The 26,837-nt window shown below is 40.4% G+C and overlaps 1 protein-coding gene across 19 annotated transcripts in view; it reads right to left on the bottom strand.

Annotated features, from left to right (window-relative positions):
• KALRN (kalirin RhoGEF kinase) overlaps positions 1–26,837 on the bottom strand; it is a 504,304-nt gene that overhangs the window by 108,504 nt on the left and 368,963 nt on the right. The window contains exon 1 of one of the 19 annotated variants that reach the window (XM_068687554.1): positions 13,056–13,207. The exons of the other annotated variants lie outside the window; for them this stretch is intronic. The gene's annotated coding sequence lies outside the window, so the exon portion shown is untranslated. Of the gene's footprint in view, positions 1–13,055; positions 13,208–26,837 lie in introns of those variants that run through there. 19 annotated transcript variants of the gene reach the window in all.

Here is a 26,837-nt window from a genome sequence, read left to right as displayed (position 1 = left end):
CAACTGCTGCTGCAAATAGGCTGCAGGGGTGAACTGCATATGAAGCATGCCCATGCCCTCAGTCAGTGCTTGGCACAGTGGAAAGAGGATCTCGAGGGACCTGATTACTTGTGTTTGAGTCCCCCCTGTTGCTTGCCTCTTCCACTGCACCCGCTGAGCCTTTTCAGCATTGCTGCATCATTGTCAGGCATCATGGCGGGTTGCAGCTTGAGCCCTAGCAGTTAAATCCTGGGGCTTTCATTCTCCTTGCCATAATACTGCTATTTACTTGAGGTGACCTCATTTGCCAAGTGATGTAACAGGGTGCTTGATCGAGCCTGGCACGTCTAAGCAGATGTTTCCAGTGGACACAGAAACAGCATTATGAAACGAAAATATCGCCTAAAACTTGAGCAGCGCAAGAGATTACAATGGCTTTTATGCAGATCAGCTTACCTAAAACTGCGTTGAAAGGACTTTGGCTGCAGTCATATGCTTCCCTTTTTAAAAAGAAAGACTGTTGCTTGTACTACTGTAATGTGACTCCCAAAGGAACCGGCAGCTGCAGGTTTTGAATTTTATCATTCTTGGCCTCTTTGATAGAGTTGACTGGAGCAAGCCCAGAGGACACTCCTCCCATAACATTGTTCTTCTTTAACTACAATAACAAAAAATGGTTGCACCCTTTCTGTTTTGTTTTATTTTCTAACAAGGTAATAAATTCTGCTGCAAACAAGAATATAAATCCAAAGAGTTTGATAGTCAGTCTGACTTGCTTTGTTTCAGCTGAAAGGAAATACTCATTGACTTTGCCATTTACATTTGCTGTCTTGTCACATTATCAGGCCTGGCTAAATATGGATCAATGAAGTCCAGTACAAACAAGTAAAAGATTGAGGGGAGCCTAAAAGAACTTGCTATGTTAATTTATCAAAGGATGAGCAGAATAATAAGGTCTATTGATACACACATTCCCACTCCCGCTTCATTTCTTTCACTGAAAACACTTCAGATAAAATACTCTGTCCTATTGCTGTTATATGTAAATAGACCCCACTTGAATTTCTTTCTTTCTGTTCTTGCTAGACTCAGTGTGATCAATACAGAAGCCTCAATATTCAAAGACAGGTGTCTGTGTTTACCCACAACACTCATGCACGTGATTCTTTTGTTCCCCAAAACCACATTTCTCTTTTGCACTCAACATTCATAAAGGAAGGCTGCAAGAACTGAGCTTAAAATATACTCAGGCTATTTGACAACATAAAATACAACAGTGCCTAGGATAAACAAAAGGTTCTGGTAGCTGAATGTGATATTTTCAGTGTGAGATCCAAGTGCACTTAATATTTGACATTACCATATCCAGTGTGTCTCTAAAGCTATGTGGAGGACGTGTTCAGGGTAGCTCAATCAGAGAGCCACTGCTGAGGCTAAAGTCAGTGAAATTTAGCATGAACTGAACATTTACTTCTTTTGGATTCCTTTGGAAAATCCTACACTAAATCTCTATCTTATCCTTAACTGACAGATAGAAAGATATGCGCTCTGGGGAGCTACATTTTTTTTTTTCACTAAGTAATTGGGAGATAAACTGTGTAAGATATCTATTGCAGAAAGACAGAGAACCTAAAGAATTGGACAGTGGATCTGACTTGCTATTTCCCTTGGGATAGCAAGGGATTTCGTGGCATCCCAGCTGCAGATGAGAGTGACACAGGAGCCTGAGCACGAATGGGTGGAGGCTTGGAAAAAGAACAGGACTGTGGCAGAACTGGGGCTGGAGAGATGGGGGGCAGATGACAAACTGGGATCCCGGGAGCAGATAAAAGAAATAACCAACTAGGATGACAAAGGACCCTCGGTGCTGATCAGTACTGTAATGAAACCAAGCAATTCCCATACAAAACCTTGACTCACTCTGAGATGTTTCCCAAACTGCATATTGGAGAACTCTAAAATGAAGAAAGAAATAATTAACCTTTGCTGCACCTTTCTTAAATGCCATTCACGTCTACTCTTAACACCCACAGCCTGTCTTCCATATGTGTGCGTATAGTATTAACATTATATTAATTGCACTTACTTAAACCACATACCCAACACGACGTTTCCTTGGCTGAATATCTCCTTTTCCACTCATAAAATTGTGTTCTCTTAATAAATCCCGTTTCACTAATTCATTATTCCTTCATCTCTGCTGTAAGATTTTTGGCATAAGCATCTGTTTCCTTTCATAAAATGCAAGCACATTTTGGACAAGAATGATAATGATAAATAATAAGTAAGCAATTTCCTCAATCCAAGGCAATACAGTAGCAGAACTGTCTGCCCAAACCTCATTAACCCCTATCCAACCTAAAGAAACAACTGCTGAAATGCTCTGGTCACCAGAATGAGTTCTAAATGGAAGGAAAACATGCTTAAACTAAAAGAGAATGAACCTAGTCTTTACTGCATGAAAAATGATTTTACTGTGGCACCACCACACAAAACACTGTAATTATGGGCTGGTGGCTCTTTCAAAGATAAATTTCCACAAGAAAATGATGAAAACACAGTGTAAAACATCTTTCTTTCATTCTCAGGGTTTGCACGCAAAGCCTTAGCGAGTAGTGACCCTATTAAGAGCATGTACATAATTTATCACAGACTGCACAGTTTCCTTTCTGATTCCCCTATTTATCCCCCCAGCAAAAAAAAAAAAAAAAAAAAAAAAAAAAAGGGACTCTTTATCCTCTTTATCACACTGCTCCATATTGTACTGTAACTAATGCCTGGATTGATCCACAGTGCCGATAAATGAATTTGCCTCTCTCCTATATCAAAGGTATTTTCCTCACTAAGATGCACCATTGAGGCATGGGAAAAAAAAAAAAAAAAAAAAGGCAAAGGGAATCTGAAAAGTCCCTGTAGAAACCAGAGAAATTCTGGGGAAATAGCATTTAGAGGCAGGCCCACTCTTGGCCACAGCCCAGATGCTGCAGCAAGCCATCTCCTCCCCTGTCCTGGTGTCCAAGGATGCTGGGGCTGATCCTCATGGATGCAGGCAGTAGGGGCACCAGGGGGTGCCCCTACTCCAGAGGGATGGGGAGCTCTTGGGGATGGGGAGCAGGACCTGTGGCAGCCCTCTGAGACTCCCCTCTTCCCTGGGCTCTCAAGTGACGTACTCTTGGTGCCTAACGGGAGATTGGGTAAATATCAATCAAAAATCATCCTGAATGTTTTCAGAAACTCCTACAGTTTGCTGGTCTCAAAAAGTGAAGAGCAATCAGGCAGTTTGAGCAGTCAAGTCTTTCTATTCACTTTTCTGCAAAGGAGAGTTTAAAAAAAGGGAATGATTGAGGAAAAAAGGATTGGGATAGAATTTGAATAGAGCTTAGCACAGAAAGCTTGAAATAAAAGTAGAGGGGGAAAAGGACATTTAATACCCTTATGAATGCTTATTTTATGTTCCACCTGCAATTTGCAGAATTTGATGCAAGAGGCACAAACTGTAGGTCTAATTTACTATGTGGCAACTTCATTATAGAGACCCCAGCCACATCTCACTGCTATTGGTGATGAAGGCAAAAGGGGCACCTGTAAAACTAGACCATACATTTTGCCATGCCTTGGTTCCCCTATCAGTGTTAGTAAGAGCTCTGAGTCTTATTTCAAGAACATCTACAAAGCCTTCTTCTCATCTTCCAGCCACAAAGTGCCCAAATAAAATTAAATGATACTACAGTGCCTTTAGATCACACAAAATAATCATTTCTGTCAGGCTGTTACATTTGAAATTGCCAGAAAGGAGTAGGAAAAAATTGTAGAGGAGCGTGCGGCATTTCCTGAACTGAAGCCAAAGAGATTTACAGTTCTTTGTACACATTGTTGGAATATTTACACATTCTCACCACAACAGCAATAGTACTAATATAGGTAAACCTTATTTCTTTCCTATGAAGGACGATTTCATCTTCTATGGAAAGCAAAAAGTTTATCACCGAACTTTATTCTACCCCCTAAAAACTTGGCAGTCCTTTTATATCATCCATCTCTATTACGACGCCATGGATTATCAATTGTACACTTATCTTAATTGCTTGGCTATTTGGAAAATTACAATCCCAGACTGGTCTGTCTTACAAACATTTCTACAGCTCTCTGGCTCCACTACATACATTTGGTTTCTATCCATACAGTAACTGTCATTTACTTTGACTGACTCCATTTTTCTTTTCTGATCACCCTATGTCATTTTACGACATTTTCTCAGCCTCAGTTCCATTCTGCAACCCCATTTAATTCAAATCATCATTCATATCACTGGCTTTTCTTCTCCTCTCACTAACTGTATGATATGAAAAATATCCATTCAATGGCTATTGTTTAGCAATAACAAGGGAACACTTTAATTTTATCAAAATTACTGTGAATACTGCTAAGAAATGCAACTGTTGTAAATTCATGTTTTAGCCACAGCAACAAAAACTGCGTCAGCTACTGACATAGTGCAATTATTTAACTGATTGAAGGCCTGCTGCAATCACATCATCCAGGTACATGATTTTGGTAGTTCACATCAACAGTTCAGCACAAATGGACTATTTTCTCTGCTAAAACATTTTCTTGAGAAAAGAAATCACCTTGTTTTTAAGAAATTCTTACAGCTTTTTTTTTTATTTATTTTAATTACTAAAAATAGGAAGGTAGTCACCAATGCAACACTGAATGAAGAGAAAAAGTAGCCTAATCTCACTTTGCAAAATAGAAAATGTAGCCAGACAACACTAAGCACAAAAGCATCATTGTAAAAAAAAAAAAAAAAAAAAAAAGGAGGAAAACAGTAATTCCAAAAATAGGTTACAGCTTATAGTTACACATCTACAGAGCTACAGATGTGGTGTGATAAATATAGGTTCGGTTTTCCCTTTTTATAGAAGTCTTTCTAGAAAGTTGCTTGGGTAAACGCTAGCAAACCCTTTACTCCCAAGCAAAGCAAATACAATGAAGGAGGTCAGTGCTCTTCTTTAGAGGTACAATTCTGCAGTCTCCACCCTCCAGAAGGATACCCAGACCAGGAGGGTTTGTAGAACAGCACCGACTGAGCAAATGCTTCTTAACTGGGTTTCTCCCTGACCGCAAGCTCCAGCACCACCTGCTTACAGCCTGAATTTGCCAGAGCTCAGGAAAACTGCCCCGGGACTTGGGTAACACTTTGTAGGCGTTCACCCACAGTTGTTTAGAATCATGGATGGAAAATATAAAAGCCGACATACCTTCCTTCCCCTCTGGCAGTTCAACAGGTGTGTGCTCTGTTAACTAACCCCGTCTCCGTGCCACTGCCACCTTGACGTCATTGTTACTGGGCTGACAAAAGGTTTCCATGACAAACCAGAAAGCTGATCTGTTATCTCCCCTTTGGAGGAAACCGAAATGCCCTCTCTCCCATGTTGTGCTAGAACCACCCATCTTTTATTTGGCACGTAGCACACCGGGTGCATTTTCATGAGTGCGTTTGATTTCTCTCTGCTCTGGGAAAGAGCAGCCGGGTCCTTTGGTGCTTCTCCCCTAAACGAGAGCAGAGGGTGTCACCCCCGTACCCCACCACAGAAAGGAGAACAGATAACACTGAAAGAGGATGAACTTTGAAGCAATGAACAAAATCACTATTAAGTCACTTGATTCTTGGCTGTAATTTATTACCTCCTCTAGCAGGCATGGCTCGTAATAGTTAGCAGATGTCTGAAACATCTCGTTTTGAACTTTGACTAAGATTAAAAAGAGATTTCGTACTGTTTAAATAGCAGCTGCAGAATGAAATAAGGTTTCCTTCCTAATGTGACAGAAATGTTCATCCTGGCCTTAAACAAGGAGGATTGTTTTATATTCTGTAAATATTGAGGGAACTATATTTCTGTGCACAGGCACCCACACATTATAAATTTTATATGCCTCTAATTTGCAGCAATTGACATGAAATAACCCCACTGGAAAAGGCTGGCCCAGCAGCCTGAATGCTGCCTAGGTTTTTGTTACAGTTTGCCCCAGGCCTACGGCTCTCTGCAGGCAGAAGACCAGCGCAGTTCGGCTGCAGATGCCAGGTTAGCAAAGTCACTGGGCCAAATTTCACGATTATTGTCATTGTCATGGCATCGAGGGAGAACCTAGCAGTCCTCAGAGAGGACCACAGCCTGGGTGTGGGAACAGAACCAAAACCCACTAAGGAGCAATGAAGTATGCTTAATTACGCCCATGATCCCCCCCAAACTTACTGCCACGCTGGACCCGCAGGGGTTTAACCATGCCCAGCAATACAAATTCTCCCCTGTATTTGAGCCTGGGGGCCTGATGCTGGTTTGATTGCATGGCACAGGCCCTGTGACCCCTCCAGGCCTATCGATTCCCCTTCCTCATGTTCCGACACTGCTTTAGTTTCAGCCAAAGGCTAACCAATTAACTGAAACAGATGGCTAAGACTCTGATTGAGGAAGTTAACATACAAACTGCTTATTTAAAAACAGGTTTAGATTCCAAAATGAATTATTTTTCCCTTTCAGCCTGTGTGTATTTCTTACGTGCTGGCTAGAGGGGATACTTTCTGAGTTTTTCATGAATTCCTTGTGCTTGCAGGTTTCTCGATGGGCACAAACAAATATGTAGCAGACAGCACCAGTATGAAAGAGGTTTCAAAAGGTCTGCTGTGGTGAACAAAGATGGCACTAACCTGTACACATCTGGTTTGAGTTAATATTTTTATCCCCTTAGAATACACGAGATTTTTTCCTAAGCTAGTTTTTTCCTGGTACACATGTTTCTCCCGATTTTAGTAACATAAGGTTGTAATATAGTGTTCTTGACCAGATGTGATTTTGGAGCCAGTCCTGAGGAGCGCTGCTCACCTTCAGCGAAGGCAAACGCTAAACCGTGTGCTGTTGTCTTTGGGGATGACAAAACACCTTTCCTTTGGCTCCTGTTAAGACCATTTTAAATCCTGCTGCAGGACAGCTGGTTACAATGTGGCATGTAATACTAAAGATGTTATTACCGAATATGAAAATACCTAACGCTTTTGAAAATACAATCAACATATTTTATTCATTGTCCCAGTGAGGTTCACAACTCTAAGACCTTCAAACCATAGCAGGACTTAAAAACATACGCTTAACCTCAAGCCAGTGCTAACCCTGTTCCTATGAAGCGAAGCAGAGCATATGCTTAACATTAGGGGCATGTGCTTAATGGGCTTATGAAACAAGCCTTGTTTTATGATTCAGCGCAAGCAATTTGCAGCTCTGTATTCATCTTCCTTACAACTGGTAACGTGCCTGGGAAATCACGACCGGCTGGTGCAGGGACGGGAGCACCGATGGGGCTGTTACACTGCATGAACACAGTGCCCAGCACCAGCCCAGGACCATCCAACCCACACCACTCAGGTCTCTGTCGATATGTTCAATATTCCCAGCCATGGAACAGGCGAGTGAAAACCAGCCCAGCTAATTAAACACCCTAGCTGTTTAGCATAAAGAAACTATATGCAGGAATAATACCCACAGATGTTTTTATCCAGATTTACAGTAACTCCGCCACTCCCAGCAGGTGCCAGCACTTCTGACTTGGAGAACATGACGCCTGCACATATTTCTATTTAATTACCAACATTTTCAGAAATTTGCTCTGCGGTGCTCAGAGCGGAGTCATTAATCTTCCGTAATTTCTTTGAACAACAATTTTAACTTTTATGAGGCTGGAACCCCTCTCTGCAGCAGTGGCTGCATTGCCGGAGAGCTGGGTTTTATGCAAGGCAGTTGTCATGGAAACTTGCTGGGGAGGGGAGAACCCAAACAATAATCGAGCATCAAAGAATTGTACGTGCAGGGAAAATTCAGCGCTAGGCTCCACATTAGAGCCATAGGGTCTCCAAACTGCAGATTTTAAAGCTTAGGAGGACTGGATATTATTATAAGCTCTCTTGGGGATGGCTGTATTCCAGTAATGCATTATCACTGATCTGTTCCCATTATAATCCATCCATTTCACTGGAAATGACATGTTTGTGGGGCAGTGGAAAAGCAATCTGAATAGGAACAATTGCACATCTCTGCTTTTGGGAGAGAAAAGAGAAAGAGAGAGGAGGGAAAAAAAGGTTATAATCAAAACTATATTTCAATAGCAAGCCTAGCTGTTGCAAAAATAATAATGGTCTTGGCTAGCCTCTTGTTGTGAAATAATGAACCTTCTGCACCTTTATAATATTATTGCAGGCATTCTATAGAGCACCCTAATAAAAATGGATGGCTAACTAAATGACAAAAGGCTGCTGCGTTGTTTTATGAGGCAATAATCCAGTTCCAGAACACATAAATTGTAAACCCCAAATCAAAGAGTTTATCCTAGGGACCCAGCACAACTTTATTGTTATTGTTACCCTGTTGCTCTTGTATATGCCATTACAGATGTGATTTCAAAATAATTAAAATCTTAAAGTTAGCAAAGGTGCATAAATGTGCACCAAGAGTGCTGAGTGCCACCAACTATTATGAACTTGCATATAAGAAGGGTGCCTTTTTTATATTCAGAGGGATTGGCTTACTGCTTAAAGATGGGAACATACAGATAGGGAAGCTAAAATAACCTAGCTGAAGGCCACTGCCTGGGATACAGATGATCTTGGTTTTAACTCCAACTCTGCCTCTTCTCTAGTGTTTACTTGGGCCATCTCATTCTCCTGTAACACTTCTGTGTCTTGGAAGCAGGGATAGTGCCAGTCATCTTTTCATGAGACTAAGCACAAGCTTGCATTTGAACCCATGTATTTGTAGCAAGAAACACTCCATTTGTTTCACAAACACATTGCCAGCAATGCCAAACTTCCACAAATCTGCTGAAATCATCAGTCTCCTCAAGCCCATTTTGAACCTCTGTGCCTATACCTGGGGCTGGCAGTCTTCCCTCCATGACAATCAGATCTGCATGTATTAGGGCTCATCCTGTTTATACCTCTGCCAAGCTTACCAAGCTATTTGGATCAGTAGGCTGTTCTCTTTGCTCCTGTCAGATCACCCAGCTGCAGGCATTAGCAGTGTGCTTTTAATCTTTCTGTTTCCCATGGATAACTAGCAGTCCCTGTGGAGCAGAACCAGCACAGCCCAACTCCCCACAGATCTGGACTGTGTGGTCAGTCTCCAGCTGTGGTGGAAGTTGTTTTTTTTTGGCTCAAGCATCTACGAGGTTTCTCATCCCTGTCGATTCTCTAGCAATGCACATGCTCACACCACTGCATTTCTCCTAATTAGAGCAGTTTCTTTGTCTCTCTCCCAATCCTTATGCTGACTTCCAGGAACCCCACAGAAATCATCTTTGAGATCAGAAGCTTTCTGCCAATTTACTTGAAAATTTCCATGAGCAGATGTGGAAAATACAAAAGAAAACCTTGTTTTCTTTGAAAACTAAGTTAACAACTTTCTTCTATCACAAGAGTAAGGACAGATCTCTTCAGGATATTCTACAAACTTGCCTGCCCTATAATAATTCTATTTATATCTACGTCTCTCAATTAGCCATGTTTCAATCCATTTAATACATGCTGTGTTTATTTTCTATTGTTCTGCTTTGTTTGTAAAAATATCACATGGCCCAAATCAAATGCCCACAAAAGCCTATCACTGAGACACTGTTTCCTCTATTAGCTGAATTAAAACCTCATCAAAAAATCCCAAACTAGTTTAATTTTATTTTCTATAAACAGATGCTAGCATTACTGGCTTTACTTACTGATTTAATCAATTGAAAACTCACCCTCTTTGTTTGTAGTTTCTTTGTTACTCCTGGAGTCAATATACCAGGTATACAGTTCAGTTGTATTAACTAAAAACGAGAGGTAGCAGATTTTGAGAACTGCAATCTCTTTACCAAGTCACAGGTGAAGTGGGACAATTGGACACTTATGGATCCTCTTACTGTTTTCATTTTTAGGTCAAGTAAGATTTCTGAAGGTTTCTCAAAATCTTTTGTATAATTTGTATTTCACACAGGAAACACAGATACCATTGCTAAATCATTAGGAACAATATCATTTTTAATTACTCTAAATCAGACAATTCTTCTAGGATAAGAGAATCCTATGGAAACTCGAACAGAAATTGAAAAGCAACTCCCTAATCGATGTGTTAATATAGCCTGTTTGTGGCACAGATCCCTTGTCCCATTCCTTCTGGCTAGGGCCAAATGGTTCCATTACACTAACACCTATCACAGGTGTCTTGGAAGAGAGGCCAAGGACTACCTGTACCTGACTGTTGAACTACACTCTAATTTTAGCCTTGAATCCCAGAGACTGGAAATGACTCACAGTGGGCGTAATCTGAAGTTGCTCAATACAAATACCACGTGTAAGCATAGGCGTGGGTCTGTTTGCTTGCATGCTGCAGTCATGTTTTGCTAATGCATCATTTTTCTGAGACATGCTAGAAACAACCTCCACAGCCTATGGGATGGATCAGTACTATCAGCAATTGCTCAGCACAAATCACTCAGAGCTCTTTTTATACCTTTAGGATAAGCAACTTCCACATGTACAGTAATATAGCTCTCCCTGTGCTTACGAGGCAACACAAACGATGACAGCATGTTTTATTGTATCAGCTTCTGATACATAATTCTTTGGCTTTATGGTGACCAACTGCATATGCATTTAGAAATTTAAAGATGCTTCTTTCCCAAGCTACTCTCAGCTGCCTCTGCAGTAATAACAAAGAATGATCTTGGACAGTTTCGCATGTGATTAATAGCTGTTCAGATTGCTTTGGCAGTTTTAGCATATGCTAATTGGGTTAACAAGGTACTAAGTGCTCCAAGGTGTTATGAATGTGTCGTAAAATCAGAAGCTCTGCTGTCAAATACATTCTTGTGGTTGGTAATTTACTTGCAATGCGCCTACTCCAACACACAGTGTTCCACAATCTCTCCTACTCGCTCATGAAAGGCACTAGTACAACAGCACAAAGTGCATTTTTACGTGATGCCATCTAATTTCTGGGATGCCTGGACAATCGAGCCTTGGTGGGCCCTTTGCCACGGGTCCCTGACACCAGGTTCCTCTCAGGCAAGCCAGCCACATGGCCCCTGGGGCACAGCTAGGCTGCCAGGGCCTGGTGGGGCTCACGAGGGTCTCTGTCCACTGCTCCTCCTGCTGTGCCCCCAGTCCCTGCTCTGCTCCATCTCAGTCTCCAGGTTTATTGCTGTTTCTGTTCTGCTGCTCCCCACCTTTTGCCCTTTAGGCATGATTCCTTGTGCCCACCACTTGCTACCCAGTGACACTGTCCAGGAGAGGTTTCTAAGACTAGTAAGGTCTGCACGGAGAACAGGCACACAGGCCTTTGCATGTCCTATATTCTTTGCAAACATGAGCCAATGAGCTGTCACAACTACCCTGCGTGCTCTGTTTTACAGATAATCTCAGAAAAAACAGTCACATTGCTGTTTACAGGACAGAGCAGGAAAAAAACATAGCATCGCCTGTTCCTATTTGCTCATTTTGCCGGAACATGACCAACTTACTAACGTAAGAGACAGGTTCACCTGATACCTTTTCCTTCTTCTGCTAGTTCTCTCTTATCAAAATTCACATCTCTGATTATTATTTCTGTGGAAATGAGATACTCACTATTTATTTCCCTCCCTCTCCCTCTTCCTTTTCCTTTCCCATTAACTTTTTAATATTCTTATTCAACAATAAAATTTAAGTTGACGTTGATTTGGAGTCAATAAAATAAACCATATATTTTTGCCTGATTACACTTTACAACAAAAAACATTCCTGCCTAAAGGTACCACCAGATCACACCAACCTGAGTAAGTGCACCAGTCATTTTACACAGCCAAATCACTGGATGAAATTATAACTAGGTAGTGGATTTAAAGCTCTTCATTGACTAATCAGCCTCAATGAACACAGCTCCTGGCAACAAAGAAGTTGAACCTTACATTCTATATGCATCAGGAAATTACGGATAAGAAATTTCATTTATTTTCCAACTGAAGATTCCCACTGGTTCCAACTGAACCAGTGCACGATATGCAGCAGACAGGAGAATAACAAGTGTATGAGACATCAGGCAAGGAAATGATCAATCAGCCAAGGGTTTGTTTGCCTAAGACCTAATCACCCAAGAACACATTTTACCAGGAGCTGGAGAGGAGTCGACAGAAGACAACTTGTTCCAAGGCACAGATCTGACTGTAAATGTAGAGACTCTTCATGCAATTAACACTCTTTAGTGGAAACAGGGGTGACAGCAGGAAGGAAATGTTTAATCTTTGGATCTAAAAACATGATTCCTTCTTGCTTGACTAAAAGATTAGTCTTGGCCCAAAGCCAGTATCAGGCTCATAAAACTCCCTGCTTTCCAGGGTAAAGGTTCATAGCAATAATCTGCTTGAGAGGGGAGCCAAAATCAGGTCCCAAGAATGTCAACCCCCGTGTACAGGCTTTGTCCTGGACACATAACTGGTTTTCAAAGGAGAAGGTGGGAAGACAAATGCAATGGGCTGCTGGAATCCATACAGCTCATATCATAGAATCACAGAATGGTTTGAGTTGGAATGAACCTTAAAGATCATCCAGTTCCAAACCCATGGGCTGCCATGGGTTGGGACACTTACGGTCCTAGACACCTTTGTATACTTCCACACAACACTTTCACATGACTGAGTTGTGTATTTGCTACATTGCAATTGACTAAAAGAGAAAACATCCATCTTTCTGCACCAAAAGAGATAACTGACCAGTCACATAATAGAAACGTGCTACCCCTCAAACAGCTCCTGGAATAATCACTTCCCTTAGGACACTGCACCAGTTCAAATTGCTGGCTTTAACCTGGCAATGCCGAATAAATAAATAAAATAACTTGGCATAGAGCCCCCAACTTAGCAAGCAAAGCACATCAGGTTTAAATCCCACTTACCTCAAAGGACAATAAATATATGCCCAACAGTGAGCTTACATTGAGAGGAATCGAGGCTACCGTTCCCTCTCTCTGCCTGCTGCTCTTGAATTATGTACAAGGCTGAACAGTTTGGCCACCTACCCTACATGGTGAGTAGAAGATGTGTGATTCAAGCTGCACATGCAGTTGCTGCTTCCAGCGGCTTCTTTGCTCCTGCTCACCCACTACAGCCCCTGTAACATGCAACTGGGCTATGCAGGGGGAATGGCTGCAGCTGGATAAGCTAGCACTCCTAACCCTCTTGGCTCAAGCAGTTTAAAGGAATGCACACAATTTATTTAATCCCCAAATCCATCTTATTGTAGGAGTTAATAGTCAGATAATGCTATGTATAACATTCCAAACATGCCCCTATAAATAAGAAAGCACTGAAATAGAGGAGTTCGCAGTAAATGATCAAATCCAGTTCCAAGTTTCTCTTCATTAAAAAACAAACCAATGTATTAATCTTCACTGCTGTAAATTTTAACGATGTGAAGAACAGATTCTAACAGCTTCTGAGCCCTACAAGCTGCTTCCACATTTTGAAAAGAAAGGAGAAATAACATTAAATCCACTTTTTAAAGGCTTGTCCTTCCTTTGCATGTTCCCATTCTTACAGCACATTTCATTTGTAACCTGGCATTCAGCCCTGGAGAGCATTTTTTCCCAACTCAAAAATGCTTCCAGGAACAAAACAAGGTCCTCACTACACTTACAGACTTCTGGTTAAAACTACAGAGTGTCAAACCAAGCCTTGCTTAATGCTTTCTTATGAACATAAACCACCCATAAAAAAAAGTAGGAGGACGTGGCAAATGATCCTCTCTCAGCCCTCCTGATGAGCAATGACTGGCACTCCTTTACAAACCTGACAGCAGAGGTGACTTGGTCCTCATGCAGATGAATGGCAGGTAACAGCTTGACTTGAGCTGTGTCTCAAGAAAGAAGTCAAGAAATTTCATAAGATATTCTGTTTTGATGAAAAACTTCAACATGGACTTTTAAAGAAGTCTCACAGCTCACTGTCTATGGATGATGTTAAACACAGTCTGATTGGGATGCCAAGCTCCCATCAGATTCAGCAGAAACACTCTCTTCTCTTGGCAGTTATCATAGCTGCTTCACTGTACTTTTTCCATAGCTGCTCGGACCCAGTTACAGAAAGTTAAATTCCTTCTTAATAAAATTAGGCTTTAAAGTAAATTCACCTTATTTGCCACTAAAACAAGATGCTTAACAAAATTGTTGAATTGAAATCCCAGCCTGGAATGACTATGATCTTCGGAAAATATGCATTTGGATCCAGAAATTATTTTGTGGCTCTTTAGCTTTTTAATGGATCCTGAAAATGTGGACCATAACATTCCTTGAGCAGATAAGTTTAATCTGTTTCCCTATGGAACAGTCAACTTGAATTCAGGCATCCTTCCTGAAATGGGCTGAATTTCTCTCTCAAAATAAAAATGCAGACCCTATCTGTAAAGATTTGGCACATCTCAGCTTTGAATAATGAAAAGAGGTAAATTTGTACCACTAATTAAGACAAAACTGAAGGCAGGGATGACAAGATACACACAAATAACATTTTGAGTTGTACCACCACAAAGATGTCAGGAAAACCTCTGAACAAGTACTATCCATTGATCTATAAAAAAGGATGCCCAATGGTCTCAGCACGAAGTGGAACTAAACCAGAACTTCTCCTGATGTGATCACTGGGGCAGCAGGGTGAACTCTGGCAAATCACATCACTTCTCTGTGACCTGGTTTTCTCAACTGTAAAATGACTCTGGCTGTTTTCCAGCGGGCTTTGAGGTCTCTGAATACAGAATATGAAATAGACATGACATGCAATTGAAATCACTTGCTTTTTTGCAGATTATCTGCATATTTGTTAAATCAAGATTTACCATCAAAATAGAAGGAACAGTGAGATCTCTCCTTTTAGTGATGATAAAGTGATAAAGATAAAAACTCTACCTAATTCTGCCATCATTCAGGACTCACTTAATACTCACTCACTGCTAATGGCTGCCATGATTTGGTTTCATTTTCCTCATCCATATAGATGGTGCCTTGGGACATTCAGAATTGCTCTTTTATTGTGCCCCATCAAGAGTTTATCTCAAGGTTTTAAAAATCACTTTTCTTTGTTAGATTTACCTCCTCTACAGCACAAAGAAATTTAGCAAAAGAGACACAATCTGCTGTGATTAAAGAGAAAAACTAGAAAAGTGTTCTAGCCCTTATGATGGTACTTTACACTGTTTTCCATGAGGGGAATTATATCCATTAATGGTGATTACAAATCCCTCTGTCTGGGACATTAGCATCCCTTATGCTTGCTACTGACATGAAAATAGACAACTAAAATATTACAGAGCTGCTTTATCAAGCACTTATCCTATTGAGTCATTTAATTTTAGCCTTTGCATAGGGATGGGATGCCCAGAAGAATTGTTTGAGGAATTTATCGGATATAAAATTTAAGAAATGCAAAGGAAACCCCTCAACCATTAGGATCAATATTAGCAGTTCCTGTATTATTCCTATCAAAAATTATTCCAACGAAAATGCCAGGTTCATGGATGGACTGTGCAAGTGCCTTGTTTCAGGTCTGCACCCTGGGATGTACACCCTGGTTCTCCTGAAATACAGCAATGCTGCTCTGTCTCACAGCAACCGTGGACTGGGAACCAGCAGATGGAAAATGAGTTGCATATTTGTTTAGAAGACATCTGCTTTGGCCCAGCTTTTACTGGACTATTTTTAATCATTTATCTTTCCCCTGAAAAGGAAAGTGTTTTGTTCAAAGGCTAGAGGCCAATCCTGCTAACACTGAACCAAAACCCCAACTTGATGATGGGTTCCTGAAGGGCTGGACATGGTGTGGAATGATGGGATGCTCAGGATCGTGCTCAGATATTCACCCGGTGTACAGTGAGGTGCTTTCCTTGACCCAGTGAAAAAAAACCTGTTTTTCCTTTTTTTTTTTTTCTCCATTTCTTCCAATGACTTATATTTTCTGCCTTGCATCTCTGACCTTAGCAGCTGCCTAACCCAGTGCAACAGCTCTTGTCTTCTTCCTGCCTCTCTGCAGCACCACATAGATAATTGCATTTCAATTTCAACAGTGTTTAAATTTCTGTGGCGAAGGGTGGCCAAGTGCTCATAAATAACACATGGGCATCACACAACGACAGGGTCATAAAACAGCATTCTGATGAGCTTGAGAAAGGGTAGATTTTTAACGTTATTTACCAGTCCTGAAATTTTAAGGGCAGACGTTTCATAAAGTTAGAAGGTATTGAAGGTTCACAATTGCTGTAGGGGGACAACACAACTTCAGGGCTGGAAGAGAGGTTTTGCAAAATAACTGCAAGTAGTATTGAGACCAGGCCCCTGGAAGAATAGGAAACCCCAGAGATTTTAAATGACAACCCACAAAAACAGCAACAAAAACTGTGAGGGCTTGGTTCATACACTATTACTTTCAACCACTGAGGGAGTGAGGATGCAGTGGTAGTCTGTTCAGCCACTGCAACAACACCCAGAAAGTGACCGATGAAGCACAGCCCTCAGCCCCTGGCCCATAGGCTGCAGTCAGCAGCACCTAAGCAAGCACAAAGCTGGGGCCCGGCACCCGCAGGCTGGGTTTCTCAGTGTGTTTTAATTTACTTTCTTCTCTTCCTATAGCTGCTACACTTCTAACTGATGGTTTAACAAGTCCTGTTTTAAAGGAACATCACATGCTTGGGTTAATAAAAGTGTTCATCCCTGTGGGTAGACCCCCTGCTGCCCTTCTCTATCGACTCCTCAAGATCACACAGCAAATATCAACACTGGAAAACTTTTAGAAGTAATAAGGCCAACTGAGGCCCGAGACCTGTGGGACACAGCTGGTTCCCATCCTCAATTCCTCCTGCAGCCTCTCTGCAAGCTGAGAAGGCTCAGCACCTCAAGAGATTGTGCCCTGAAGACACGACAACAAACCCAACCGCCTCTTGTGAAAATAAATAACAACCAGCCAACACACAGCTTTTCTCCACAAGAGTGGAAAATACACATGTGTGGTCCAGCCATGTTCTTTCAGTAATTGTTTATTTGCAAGTACGGCCAGGAAGTGATGCTGTAGTGTCAGGAAAAATGAACCCAGGGAGGAAAGGGGCTGTGGAGTTGCGCCACACGCTTCACACCCCTCTGTTTCTCGCCCACACGCACATTTGAGGAGGGTGAGTTTGGTTTTGATTGTTGGTGGCTTTTAAATTAATGCAAGATCCAAACAGAAAAATAAAGTTGGTCTGGACAGCAGCAGCACTGTGATTCTTGAAACCAAGGCTTGGGGGAAGCTTTGGATGTCTCTCTAGTCTGTAGGTTGGCAGTAGCAAGGCATGCATGTGGTTTATAAGGTGGGGAAAATGCTGACTCCAAGACAGGGAATTGCCTCCTAAAGAATCCTGCAGCAGAGAGACTTGGCCCCAGAATAAATACTGCCTCAGATGACTAAAAGGACTGGGAGTTTGTGGACTAGCAGAGATGAACATCATGAACCTCCCTATAACTCAGAGACTTTTCTTCCCTTCTTGGTCTTGGGTGAGAGGAGGCAAACCCTTACTGGGAACGAAAGGGAAAGAAAAAACAACAATATATTGGGTGGTGTGATCTCTTCCTCCACTCCCCTCATATTTAACTTCCCCATTTCTGCTGTAAGCTGTCACCTCCCTAAGCTGCCTGCTCAGTTCTGTGTTTCCCTGTATCACCTCCCAGCCCAGCCAGTACCTATGTTCTGGTGATCCTTCAAGGTCCTGGACATGATCATCACTGCTGCGCTTGGCCAAGCAACATACAAAGACCGAGCTAGATGTGGCCCCGATCAAAGAGTTAAAATCAATTCACTCATCATCTGTCTGCTCCTTTTTGCCCACACTCAGGCATTGGAAAGCATGAAAACATGTAAATGAGTTTTATATAGGTTTTATGTATAGTTTGGATGGAGAAACAGTTACCAGCAGACAGAAAGCTAAAGAGAGGAAAAGTTCGTGCCAAGATGGTAAATTGTGAACTTTTCCAGGAACCGATCAGCTCTGGAGACAAGCAGCCTTCCCTGAATCCCCAGAAACGGATAGATTCAGTGCACCAAGAGTCAGCTGAATCTGGACAAGACCAGCTCACACTAGCATCACATACTGGTGGTATAATTCAGGCTGCATCCAAAAAGTAGTGGCTGCAGTAAGCAAATATAAACACACACTTGATGAAATAAAGGATTTTCCAGCAATCTTTGTGAACAGCTTCCTAAGAGCTACTGCACACCAGTATGACTCTCCACTCCTGAATTAAAAGTGCTCTAACAAATATTGGTTGTGATCTATGTTTTCCCTGTTTTGATCTCTTATGAAGAAAAAGAGAATTTGCAACTCTTTCCCTCTTTCCCTTTCTTCTCCTCCTTCACACTGTTTTGCTTCCAATATCAAAGCTCTTGCTAATATTAACTTTGAACTTGGATGATCTCCAATGCCCCCTAATGTCCTTGATCAAGGAAGTCTAACAGTGTTGCTCAAAAATCTGTTCTTAACACTAATTTTTGATCACACACAGTCTTTTCTTCCCTTTCAAACAGTTATTCTGTTATCTCTTTATAGCTGGAACTATAGCCTTTCCAAAACGAAGTTCCTTGAACAAACCCAGCTCTTCACAGCTAATAAGCGTTAACTACACAAAAATGATAAATTCTAAAAGGAAAAAAATAATCTATGCCAACAACAAAAAAAAGCATACTGTTCCTCTAGAGAGATATATTTAATGTTGTACAGCCAAATCAAACAAACATGCTGTAATCACCAGAATGAAACCTCAGAAACAACTCAAAACAACAGCAGAGGACAAATAAATATGAACTCAAGTTCTTGGAAGAACAGGAGGAGAATGATCAGGTTTAGATGAGGAAAAGCTTCTTGCTTAATGACAACATTGAAGGTAGAACTTGAGAAGAAGTAAAAACAAATAAAAAACCTCTCATTTAAAATAAGTTCTGAATCCTGTTTGCTCCTTTCTTTCTAAGCCACTTTATATTATCTAGGAGCTGACTCAAGAATGGTTAGAGACAACCCTGAAATCTCTAATGGATGCTTTGCATTCCATGTAAAACCTCATTTTGGGGGACGACTGTATAATCTATCCATTTTTAATCAGTCCTTTTGTCCCTTCTATCCATGCAAAAATAGCATGATGCTGAACCTGGAGGACTCATTTCACCTCTTGAGGAAATTTGTTTACAAAGTGGTGTGCAGACCTTATAGGCAGTAAGTCTCAGGAAATGCCAGTGCAATCCCATTTGATGTGACAATGCAAGCGAGTCTCGGGGCAGACTACGGGATCATCTCACCTGCCTTCTGCCCAATGCTGGTATTCTGTGCTGTGGGAGAACAAAATTGAAAAGTAGCTTTTCATGAGGGAAAGGGAAATGAGTTAGTAAATAATTTACAGGTCACTTAATTTTGATAAGCAGTAATAAAGAAATGCCCTTTAATAATTTACAGTTCAGTTTACACTCTCATTAACATATATTTAGAAGAAAAAGCAACTCAGACAGTTGATCTCAGAACATGTATGTATTTTTGTCTCCCCACTACAGACAGAATCTTGCTGGAAAAGAATACTATTTATGATTATCATGATGTAATTTTAATCACTCCCCACTACGTCAAAGATCAGTTCAGATCTTCAAACTCCTCTGCTGTTCGAAGTCCAACTCAGTTTTTTAATGTAAGATAAATGGCAACAAATCTTTGACATCTCGTTTCTTTTAAAATCACGGCATATTTATAAAAGTCAGACAACAGCTGGTCTGGCTTTAGAGATGAAAAATAGAGTATCCTTTAATTCTTCTGTGCAAATCATATATTTTTTTTTTATTTAAAAGTGTACAAAACTCAGGTTGGTGATCTTTGAAAGAAAGATTGCGGTTTTACAGCATTTCCCTTCTTCTTATTTTGTTTTGTTTGAATCAAACTGATTCACTTAAACATCCTCATGACTTAAACATTCTCTTTCTTCCCAGCAGGCATCAAAACATTTTTTTACGTTCAGTTTGGTAATAAAGATTTGTTCATATGGAGTATGATTTATTTCCCGTCATTTAACTCCACAGTCTACACCACAGTTAAGCCTTTCAACCACCTTTACAAGGGCAGCTTTCTGCACCTTATGCCTGTGCGCTTTAAAATTACAGCCGTCCTAGCTAAGCAGGATCACATGTTCTTCAGAAATGCCTTGTGATTGTGAGATACCACATTTGCAGTAAATTTGGAACACTCTGTATATCCACTAGGATGACCTTTAGTTGTGTTCCTTGTGCCTGTAAGCGGAATGTGTTCATCAGCACGTTAGTGTGGAATCTGATTTTCATGCTGCTTGAAGGAATGGAACGGAGATATCAAGTGGGCAGCCACGGAAATTACACTTAATACCCTTGCATGTATGTGTTGACCCTTGGCATTCATACCTGCATTGTTCTCGGGAGAGATTCAGCCTGAAGGAGTCCCATACACTTGTTTTATCTGAGTGACTTGGGTTTCATTTTGCAATGTGATTAACTTATTATCTACCAGAAGATGCATTAGATTGAAATGGTTTAAGGAAAAGACAGAAAGCAAACTAAATGCTGATTCTTACTTCCTAAAAAGAAAAAAATAATCTATAAAAATCAATAACAAACTTTCTTTATGAAAAGGACAGCAACTAGATGAAAATTTACTAAAGAATGTAAAGAAATAGAATGCACTTAATTTGTCCTGGGCACAACTGCCAGTTATGCATAGAAGAAAACGCTGTCAAAAAATCTCTGAAAAATCTCTTTCCATAGGACTGTGCTTTCAGGGACTTTCAGTTGGATCTCTTCTCATCATCTAATCATCCAACTGAATCTGGATTTATATCTGCTACTATTTACAGTTGCAAATTAAAGAAAAAAAAAAAAGAGAGAGAGGTTTAAAAAGATATCTGCTGCTTCTGCACTGAAGGAAAGAAACCTTTGAGTGCAGAGCAGTTACTGTTCATACACCAGCACAGGAATAGCCTTCCTCTGGGGACACAGCATTTTTAGAGCAGAAATCCCATGAAAATTCAACAACAATTTCAGAAATCCCAGCTAAGATATTTAAAATGTGTGGAAAATTTCATGCATGCCTTTTATGACATTATTCCCTGGGAATATCAGCCACTGAGCACTAACTTTTCTATTCCTGTATTCTATACACTACAGATGTTCCAAGTTTCCTGATATTCGTTCATTTGAATCCTTGCAATGAAACTACAGGCTGCTCCTGAGTCAGCAAGCTCTCCATAGGCAGCATTTTTTTTTGTCTTTCAGAGTGCATTAGAAACAACTGCATTGGGATTTAAACTTCTAAAATATAATATAATTAAACATCTGATGCTATTCATTTCACATGAAATGTCTTTTGAGGGGAGAAGGAAGGAACCCTTTGCAAAGCTTGTGCCTTATTCTTTGTTTTGGCTTTGCTATATTTGTCTATGATGAAGCAAACCTTGGTGAAACACTAAAATCTCTGAGAAATTTCTTTGCTAAAATTTTACTACTGGATTAAAAAAACAATGTCTTTGCTGAAATTCATCTACTGTCATCATCTCTTTTTTGGCTGTGGGGGAAGTTATACGGCCCCTCAGTACGCAAAGAAATAGATGTGGCTCAACTGCATGGTCTGGACTTTAGATAAAGTTCCTTGAACAATTACTATGAAGTTTCCACAAGCTTGCAACAAGTGTCACGTTTTAAAAGGAGCTGTTCATGTATTGCTTTGCTTTTCAAAAGAATATGTACATCTTTTCTAAGAAAACTCTTTGAAACCAGACAACCTGCCTTTAGTGCTCTCTCCACCCACAGCTCCAAAAATACTTGCTGGCAACAACAGAAAGCAAATGTCCCTACCCTCAGCAACACTTGGACAGGTCACTTCTCTTGATCACCCACTTGTTACATTTAGAAATGGGTGATGGAAAAAACAGATAACACATAATTCATGCCAGGATTAAACCTGGATGAAAACCAAGGTTGGTAAGAATTACTTTTTCCCTTGTTTTGAGATGTTTTCAAAGTTCTCAGGGAAACCTAAAGGCCAGGGCCCCCAAATCTGCCCTGGGAGGTTTGTGCTGAAGGCATTGCCAGTAGTGATACCAGTACTGAGGGAGCTGCAGACTGTGTGCTACATACATTACACATCCGAATAAAGAGCTGTCGACTGACTCCACTTGTAGATGACAGACAGGTAAATTCCTACAAAGCTGCAAGTCACAGTGATTAGTATACAGACAAAAAGGTAATGTGACATCTGCCATTTAAGTCTCCAAACCAGAGATTAAGTTATACCATAGCAGAGTTTAGGCCTGGTCCTGTAGAGCATGAATTCAGATGCAGCCTCCCAAAGCCTAAAGAAATCTGAAGAAACAACCACTGGGGAGATGTCAGCTCCTGGCTGAACAATTTATTTCCTTGATAAGATAAACATTTTGCTACCACATGACAGTATCTTGAAAAGAGTTAACAACCTATAGCTAGTGAGCACTCAGTAAGGCTAATTAAAGTGCCAAAATATTTTATCTCAGGATAAAATAGGATAGCCTTTGATAGCTATCATGTTCTCCCTGTTCCACAGGTGAGGGCAGTAAGAATTCAGTGTGATAACGGCAGCAATGCTGGGCAGTGTCAAAGCAATAGAAATCTGTCCTCTGGGGTTATAATTCACTCATTTTTTCCATCATATCTTTACGGGAAAAAATCACTAAACAGTCAGAGGTCATTCTCTATTACATAAATTTAATTTTACTTGTGGCACCACAATTCATCAGCCACTGTAAGGGAGCAGCACTCCAGACAATACACTGCTGCATTTGGGAATGTCACTTGCCTGGACAGGATCAGTGCAGAATAACCACAACAACACTTAGCTAAATGAGACCAAATCAATCACTTCCCTTCCCTGTTAGAAACTCTCCGCTGCTAAATCTAACCTAATTTACTGTGAGTAAGATATATAGGTTACAGGAAGAAATCTCTCCAAGCCAATGCCCAGCCCCACCTGTCAGACAGCTCTGTATGTAACATCTTTCACTGGGCTCTGGAAAACTGGAAGATTTCTAAAGAAATGCTCCAAGTGCTGTACTTAAGCAGCAGCCTGCTTTACCACCCCACTCCCTGTTCCCATGACCATGCTTTCCCTTAGCTCTGTTGTAGCCAGAATTTCCATCACGCCGTCCGACTCCCTTCCCATCAGCTGTAGCCTGCAGCAGCCATTAATGACTGACAGAGTGGCTGGCCACTGAAAGGTGATTTGTATTCACTTCAGTCCCACTGCTCTAGGTCTGTAAAGACTCCAGCCTGTAGTTATACCTTTGATACAAGCATGACCGAGGGTCAGCAGTTCTTGTCCCTTGGGGTTCCTCCCGTGCTGCCGTAGAAAGATGCCTCATGCCCACAAACCTGCTCTGACTCGGTACAGAACTGAGAAGGCAGAGAAGGAAAAAGCTGAATTTGGATCATGGGATGCACATACTGTGCCACAACAATGCCGGAGGGATAGAGGACTTGTATTGCTAGCTGTGTACCTGTTTTGTAAGAGCTTAGAGATGATTTAAAAAACCCTAGTACCAGCAGATTCAAAGGAAAAAAAATGCTTCAGGACAGTAAACTCAATAACTGAAAGCTGCAGAAAACTTTAATACCGTTGAAGAAAAAACAGAGATCTGCTATGTAGTTTTTATATCTGCTTGTTATATAGGTTCCCTTGCTAAGGAACTAAGCAAAAATTAAATTGTCAGCTCAGTCCTAATTTCCCTGTTAAATTCCCTCTCTGGAAATGTGAATGTCTCTCATTTTTATTCCACATCTAGACTTTCTCTACTTGAAAAAATAATGTTATATATGGGCATCGGTGCTTTAAAATTTTTTAAATTTTCTTCCCCTTACGTTCATGTTCTTATTTCAAGGGGATTTTCATAAAATGATTACTGTTGTTTCAGCATTTTGTAGCAAGTGCTTTATTTGTTTGAGATTAAATTGCATAATTTAATCTGTTAATTTAAGTATTGATAAGTATTCCTGATCACCTTACCATACTTCACTTCTTTACAAGATCCCTGGATAGAGTGGGATCTTTGGTTTTTCAATTTGGTTTTAGGCACTTTCAATACTTAATTTCCAGATTAATTTATGCTGGGAAGCAATTATCAACCACTTTTTACTGCATATGTTGAAGGTGGCATCTAATAAACATAGTGATTTCCCTTATATTCTCCTTGTGAGGTACATTACAGAAGAGGTTTCCTTTACTATTGAATGTCTGGGCATTTCTGTTTGTTATTTTTTTAATTTGCTTTTTAATAAGGACGCATTAACACTAGGCAAAAGTCCCAGGACGTATACCTATTTAGGAAAGCTTGCAGCACATTGGTGCACGACTCTACAGAGCTCAAGCTACAGTACAGTAGCATCAAGGGGATCAAGGCTCCCCTCATTCCTGTAATACTTGGAAAGGAAACTTCCAAGGAACTGAGAATTACACATGAGTAATTACCTCTACTCCTGGCAAGCACTGAGATCCTTAGAAATGATCATTTAAGGACAGAAGGGAGCCCAAATACTTGGTGCCCCAGTTTCCTTTGTAACAAAGAATCTGAAGTAATACTTCCTGCATCAAATCCTATTTTTTCCTTGAGTCACAATATCGCAGAGAGAAAGCTATTTTGCCTTGACTTGAAGCCTTTAAAGAAAAGAGAATCCACTCCTGTGTCACTTCTTCCAAAAAGCCTTAGTTCTAAGAGCTCCCCTCTTACACTAATTACCTCTACCAACAAGGCAGAAGAGGTCAAGATCTCAGTCTCATGACTTCTGATGATGAATCTAAGATGAGCTAAGTCCAGTGTCTAATGGAAGAGACAAAAGTATATCATGTATATTTATTTTTAAAGAGCAAAACGTTTTCAGTTCACATTTCAGAGCTTTTTTCCCTATCCAAAAACAACAGGAGGAAACCAGAGCTGTTCTCCTCAGCACTCTGCAAAAGCCAACAAAAAGAGGCTATTAGAAGATGGAGCAGTATCACCAGAAACAGCTGGTTTACAAGCCAATAGATCAATGGGCTTAACAAATAAGAATGCCCTGCACGCTGGCATTTTTAATGCAATTCCCCACTGCTTTGAATCCAAATATAAAGACTGAAATCCTGTCTGCTGTGAACTGAATAGGGCAAGGATTTCTCACGAAGAAATGGTTTTCAGATAACATGTTGAAGAGGGCTTACTGTACAGAATAAAAGCTGTCTGCTCTGCCTTTTGGAGGAAGATGAAGAAATTTTGCATAGTAGGTTACCTAGGACCTGACATGGATGCCCAATGGGAATAACACTTAGTGTAATAGTGTTCGTTATCTATTGATTCCGTGAGACCAGTTCATGAAGCCACTTTTTCCCTCTACATAATACTTTCCCAAATGACAATCCTAATCATTCTTTTTTTGGTCTATTAAATATTTTAGGTTACATATTGCACATAGAAAAAATTTTGTAATATTTTATATGTTCTCTTTTTTTTTCTTCTTCTTTAAAAGGTGCACACCTACAGATCTGACTTGAAGTCTGAGGTTCTGCTACACAGTATTTAATGAAAATGAAATGTCTGAGCCCAGGGATAATAGCTTTATATATTTTTGTGAGATAGAAATCCAAGAAAATTAAAGATATTAAGGACTAAGATCCAGATTTAAGAAGCTACTTAAACATGCATTTCATTTAAAAGAAAGGAGTAATCTCTCTCTCTCTCTTTTTTTTTTTTTTTTAAAGAGACTTGGATTTTTTTTATTTATTTATTTTTAATCTGAAGACTCTCATATAATCACCTGACCCCTGCCTGCAGCCAGGAAAACCTGAATATTTAAAGACTCAGTAACGATTTTGGAGCTAGGCATATAACTAAGAATAATTTCAAAGAGGAGCCTGCTACCATAAATATTGCTGTGAATTATCTTCGACATAAAACACTGGTCTGCATTCTGGTCTGTATCCTGTGTTGGGTGTTGTACAAACATAATGTTTGGAAGAATTCCCACCCGCATTTGGATTAAATTCTTAATCCAAACAGAAAAAAAAAAAGAAAAAAGGTAAGTGCAGTGCACCCTGAGATGTAATTTGTGATGGCATCCACCATATGCATGACAGATTTTGCTCTGTAGAAATAGGACTCAGCACTTCTGGCCCCCAGTCAAGTATACTCTGTACACCAAATGATCCCCCTGGTAAATGTTGCAGCTAGGTTCACCTGTCTTCAGAGAAAGAAAAATCCTTGCTGAATTTACAGCAATGTTATCTCAGGCCCACTTAACAACAAAAAAACCTTCTGCCTTTCTTGAGTTTGAAATGCAAAGGTAAAGCTTTGCTCTAGGGCTGCGCCTTGAAGAGACATGAGACAGAAAGCACTACTCACAACCCAGGAGGAGTTGACTTACAAATAATTTGAAAGAAATACATGTGACTTGAGGCACAAGGAATGTTATTAAGCCAAAACGCTACTTGAACTTGAGAGTCTTTGAGATTTATATTTTTTTTTCTGTCTAAATTGTTGTTTGGCATTCTCTTCTCTGAAAATTCAGTTCATGCTTTAGGTAATCCTTGGGCATAAAAGCAAAATTTAGGAAAGGGATAAACCATGTCATCTAAAGCTTTGCATTCTTTTGCCTTCAGATGCAATATCAATTCAGGTAATGTTGATTCTTAAATGCTGCTTCAGAGTTGTTTCTGGCACTCAGTTAACACATAAATGTTCCCAGCACATGATTAATCTGTTCCCAACCTGGCACACTACTAGCACTGC

The sequence above is a fragment of the Anas acuta genome, chromosome 6 (assembly GCF_963932015.1).
Source record: "Anas acuta chromosome 6, bAnaAcu1.1, whole genome shotgun sequence".
NCBI lineage: Eukaryota > Metazoa > Chordata > Aves > Anseriformes > Anatidae > Anas > Anas acuta.
The sequence above is the reverse complement of the archived record's forward strand: the minus strand, read 5'-3'. Positions and strand labels throughout refer to the sequence as shown.